At 40.4% G+C, this 5,650-nt stretch overlaps 1 non-coding gene across 1 annotated transcript; it reads left to right on the top strand.

Moving 5' to 3' along the window:
• The first annotated feature begins 5,362 nt into the window (after positions 1-5,362).
• TRNAT-CGU (transfer RNA threonine (anticodon CGU)) lies at positions 5,363-5,434 on the top strand. The gene has a single exon. It is a non-coding gene; the product is annotated as a tRNA-Thr (tRNA).
• The last annotated feature ends 216 nt before the right edge of the window (positions 5,435-5,650 follow it).

Below are 5,650 nucleotides of genomic sequence, written 5' to 3'. Positions count from 1 at the left end.
GGTGAACGGCGTAAAAAATAACAACGTAAAAAATTATGCCAGAATTTCGGTTTTTTGGTCAATTTGCCCTACAAAATTGCAATAAATAGTGATCAAAAAGTCGCATGTATCCAAAAATGGTGCCTATAAAAACTATAGCTCGTCTCGCAAAAAACAAGCCCTCATACAGATCCGTTGCCGAAAAAATTAAAAAGTTATGATTCTCACAACATTCTTTTTACAAAAGTAATTTTATTGTGCAAAAAGTTTTAAAACAAAAAAGTTAACATGTAATTTATAACGCATGGTGAACGCTGTATAAAAAAAAAACCTAAATAAACGATGCCAGAATTGCTGTTTTTTGGTCACTTTGCCTCTCAAAATATAGGATAAAAAGTGATCAAAAAGTTGCTTGTACCCCAAAATGGTACCAATAATAACTACAGCTCGTCCCGCAAAAAAACAGCCCTCATACCACTACGTCTATGAAAAAATAAAATTAGTTAAGGCATCCATAAGTCAGGAAATAAAAAAATATGCAGTTGTGCAGATCAGAGGGGAACCTTTAGTCTGTTTCAAGAGGCGATTTATCGGGGCCCTAAAATTAGGGAACCAGGAAGGGGGGGCCCAAACATATCTGCTAGAAGCGAGGGTGCCTGTATTATACCAGGACAACACTTCCTAGCAAAATTCGCCAATTTGCAAAGGTGCGGAGTGTGGACCAGAAGGGGGATAAGTAAAGACACTGTTTATGAGTGCGACACCGGCCTGTGCAGAAAGGATTGTTTCACAGCATAACACACGTCTATGGATTATTTTATTGTTTACCCCATTATTATAACCCCTGACTATACCTCTGATGTACTCTGCACAGCTTACATGTACCCCCACATTATAAACGGAAACACCAGCAATACTCAAACAAACTACAGCCAAGCAAAATCTACACTTCAAAAGCCAAATGGCGCTCCCACCCATCTGAGCCCTACAGCGTGCCCAAACAGCAGTTTACTTCCACACATATGGCACCGCCATACCCGGGAAAACCCTTTTAACATTTTTTTGGATGTGTGTCTCCAGTGGCATAAGCTGGGCACGACATACTTGCCACTGAATTGGCAATTCTGGGGAAAAATTTAAATTTTTACTTTGCACCATACGCAGCGCATTTATTTATGGAAAAGACCTGTGGGGTGAAAATGCTCACTACACCCCTTAATAAATGCCTTTAGGGGTGTAGTTTCTAAAATGGGGTCACGTCTGGGGGGGTTTCCTTTATTATTTCCCATCTGAGCTTCTGCATTTGTGAACCAATTCTGTGTAAATCGACAAATTAGGCCTCAATTTCGCATTGTATTCTCTCACTCCTGAGCCCTGTCAAACGTCCAGGCAAAAGATTAGGGCACGATGTAGGGTGATTCTAAAACCGGGAAACACAGCATAATAATTAGAGAGCTGTCTTGTTATGGTGGCAAAAGCTGGGCACCACATATTGGCATATCTATTGAAAAATCCCAATTTCACTCTGCAATATCGAGTGCACACTAATTTATGCAAAACACCTGCAGGGTTAACATGCCCACTACACCCCTAGGTTAATACCTTGAGGGGTGTAGTTTCCAAAATGGGGGTCACTTTTGGGTAGTTTCCAATGTTTTGGTCCCACAGGGGTTTTGCAAATGCTACATAGCGACCAGAAACCAATCCAGCAAAATCTGTACTCCGAAAGCCAAATGGCACTCCTTCCCTTCTGAGCCCTGCCGTGTGCCCCAAAATGAGTATATAACCACATATGGGGTATTGCCATACTCCGGACAAATTGCTTAACGAATATTAGGGTTCTTTTTCCACTTTAAAGCTACGTCTTATTGGGAAAAAAAAGGAAATTGTAAAGGATCTGCCAGGCACAGCTTCTGTGTCATCGCCCATAGGTAATCAGTCTGCACCTGCTTCTATGTCTGTGAGACTGACTCCATCTTCCACCACTCAGGATAGCAGGCTTAGGAGTGGGAGAGCCTATCACAGCCTGGCCAGACGGAGCTAGCTCCCGCCCTCTGTCTATTTATACCTGCCTTTCCTGTTCCTCCTTGCTTGTGATTCTTCTCGTTTAGTTTCCTCGCCCTGCTGCAGCTTCTTGAACTATTTGTCCCTGCTTCATACTGACCCTGTCTTACTGACTACTCTCCTGCTCTGCGTTTGTTACCTTGTACACTCCTGGTTTGAATCGGCTCGTTCACTACTCTTGTTGCTCACGGTGTTGCCGTGGGCAACTGCCCCATTTCCCTTAGCTTCTGTGTACCCTTGTCTGTTAGTCTGTCGTGCACTTATTGAGCGTAGGGACCGTCGCCCAGTTGTATCCCGTCGCCTAGGGCGGGTCGTTGCAAGTAGGCAGGGACTGAGTGGCGAGTAGATTAGGGCTCACTTGTCTGTTTCCCCACCCCCATCATTACAGAACTTTTTATTTTCACTGCCCAATTCAAATAAAATTTATGAAACAGTAGTGGGGTCAAAATGCTCACTACACCCCTAGATTAATTCCTCAAGGGGTGTAGTATCACAAATGGAGTCCCTTTTGGGTAGTTTCCACTGTACTGGCAAAAGCTGGGCAGCAGGCGCTTTGCAAAAGCGACATTGTGTCAAGAAACCAATCCAGCAAAATCTGTGCTCCAAAAGCCAAATGCCACTCCTTCTATTCTGTTTCTTGCCATTTGCCCAAACAACAGTTTATGACCACATATGGGGTATTGCCGTACTCCATAGAAGTTGCTTTACAAATGTTGGGGTTCCTTTTTTCCTTAAAGCTGGATTCACACGAGCATGTTCGGTCCGTAAAGGACCGGACCGAACACACTGCAGGGAGCCAGGCTCCTAGCATCATAGTTATGTACGACGCCAGGAGTCCCTGTCTCGCTGCGGGACAACTGTCCCGTACTGTAATCATACTTTACTGTTTTACTCGGGAGAAATAGCTTTAGAAATTTTGCGGTGCTTTTTCTCCTTTAGTCCTCGTGGAAATTAGAAAAAATTAGCTAAACCTACATTTTCTTTGAAAGAATGTAGATTTTCATTTTCACGGCCTACTTCCAATAATTTCTGCAAAAAACCTGCGGCATTAAAATGCTAACTATGCCCCTAGATAATTTCCTCAAGGGGTGTAGTTTCCAAAATGGGGCCACTTGTGGTGGTTTTCCACTGTTTTGGTCCCTCAGGGGCTTTGCAAATGCGACATGGCCTCCGAAAACCATTCCTGCTAAATTTGAGCTCCAAAAGCCAAATGGTGCTCTTTCCCTTCTAAGCCCTGCCGTGTGTCCAAACAGCTGTTTATTAACACATATGGGGTACTGTTTTACTCGGGAGAAATTGCTTTACAAATTTTGCGGTGCTTTTTCTCCTTTAGTCCTTGTGGAAATGAGAAAAAATTAGCTAAACCTACATTTTCTTTGAAAGAATGTAGATTTCCATTTTTATGGTCTTCTTCCAATAATTTCTGCAATAAACCTGTAGGGTCAAAATTCTTACTATACCCCTAAATAAATTCCTTAAGGTTTGTAGTTTCCCAAATGTGGTCACTTTTGGGGGATTTCCACTGTTTTGGCACCGCAGGAGCCCTTCAAACCTGACAAGGTACCTAAAATATATTCTAATAAAAAGGAGGCCCAAAATCCACAAGGTGCTCCTTTTATTCAGAGGCCTGTGTTTCAGTCCAGTAGCACACTAGGGCCACATGTGGGATATTTCCTAAAACTGCAGAACCTGGGCAATAAATATTGAGTTGCGTTTCTCTGGTAAAACTTTGTGTTACAAAAAAAAAAAAAAGATTCAAAATGAATTTCTACAACAACAAAAAATTGAATTTGTAAATTTCACCTCTACTTCGATTTAATTCCTGTGAAACGTCTAAAGGGTTAAGAAACTTTCTAAATGCTGTTTTGAATACTTTGAGGGGTGAAGTTTTTAAAATGGGGTGACTTTTTGGGGGTTTCTAATATATAAGGCCCTCAAAGCCACTTCACAACTGAACTGGCCCCTGTAAAAATAGCCTTTTAAATTTTTTTTGAAAATGTGAGAAACTGTTGCTAAAGTCCTAGAAAAATAAAAGGATGTTCAAAAAAACTATGTCAATCTAAAGTAGACATATGGGGGATGTTAATTAGCGACTATTTTGTGTGGTATAACTGCCTGTCTTGCAAGCAGATACATTTAAATGTAGAAAAAAGCAAATTTTTGCAATTTTTCGCTAAATTTTGGTATTTTTCACATTTAGATACTGAACGTATCGAGCAAATTTTGCCAGTAACATAAAGTCCAATGTGTCACGAGAAAACAATCTCAGAATCGCTTGGATAGGTTGAAGCAGGGAAAGGGGTTTAAAGTAGTAAAACATAAAAAAAGCTATATACACTTTCTGGTATCGCCGTATTGACCGGTAGAATAAAGTTAACACACCATTTTTATGGTGAGCGTCGTAAAAACGAAACCCCTCAAAAGATTGAGAAATTACTGTTTTTTCCTATTCCACCCCACAAATAATTTTTTTACAGTTTCCCATTACATTATATGGTACAACAAATGGTACCGTTAAAAACGACAGCTCGTCCCGAAAAAACAAGCCCTCATATGGCAATAATGACAGACGAATAAAAAAGTTATAACTTTTTAAAGGTGGGGAGAAAAAAATAAAAACGAAAATCCAAAAAATGCCTGGGTGCTGAAGGAGTTAAATTTTGATAAATGACGCTAATATTTATATATTTGTTTAAATCAGAGAACTATGGAAATTGAATGCAATCATAATTCTCCTTCAAGATACGTTATTTATACGTTTATATTGTTATCTAAAGGAGAAAAAAATGAAGTGAAAGTTCCTGTCACACCATAGCTTTACTAAATTGTGTATAATATAAACTCTGCAGCTCAGTAGCATTTATTTTTACTACTCCTAATTACATTGAATGTAAATCTATTGGTCAGTTCCCAAAGTGGAACACGAGCATTTCCGTGAAAAGTTCGAACTGTCCTCCATAAAATGAACACTCTCGAGGTATTTTCACACTGAAGCACAGACGCTTCACACAGATTGCGCGCCATAACACCGCAGCTGTTTATGTGGGCGGGAAAATAAAAGCTACGTCATCATTCAGTGCAGCCGATAACTCAGGAATGGCGCGTTATGTATGTGATGTAATACGGGACACACTGCACTGCATACAATATTCTGTATCGTGAGATAAACGGCATTTATTCAATGAACATATCCCCACAGAGCTATCCGCAGCCACATAATCTAGCTATAGTGTGATGTCCTGCAGCACAATAGAAAACAGCGCTGTGTGATAGGCTGCATGCAGTATGACTAGGAACTTGTACACCACATCTAGACGCAGGCGCGGTGGCCAAGTGGTAAGGCGTCGGTCTCGTAAACCGAAGATCACGGGTTCGAACCCCGTCCGTGCCTTCAACTTTGCCTTTTTTCTCTCCCATTCTAATTTAGACATATATTACCTTATATGACATTATATGGTATAGTGCAAATTAATACTTCATAATAGAAGTACTATCATTTTATGTATGTGCAAGTGTCATCGATAAGTATAATTGTATTCACATCTTGAAATATGGATGGATATAATGTTAATTTCTTCACATTTTATTTTTGCTTAAAAGAAACCCT

The sequence above is a fragment of the Rhinoderma darwinii genome, chromosome 6, assembly GCF_050947455.1.
Source record: "Rhinoderma darwinii isolate aRhiDar2 chromosome 6, aRhiDar2.hap1, whole genome shotgun sequence".
Classification (NCBI taxonomy): Eukaryota; Metazoa; Chordata; class Amphibia; order Anura; family Rhinodermatidae; genus Rhinoderma; species Rhinoderma darwinii.
This window is presented reverse-complemented; position numbering and strand designations above follow the sequence as displayed.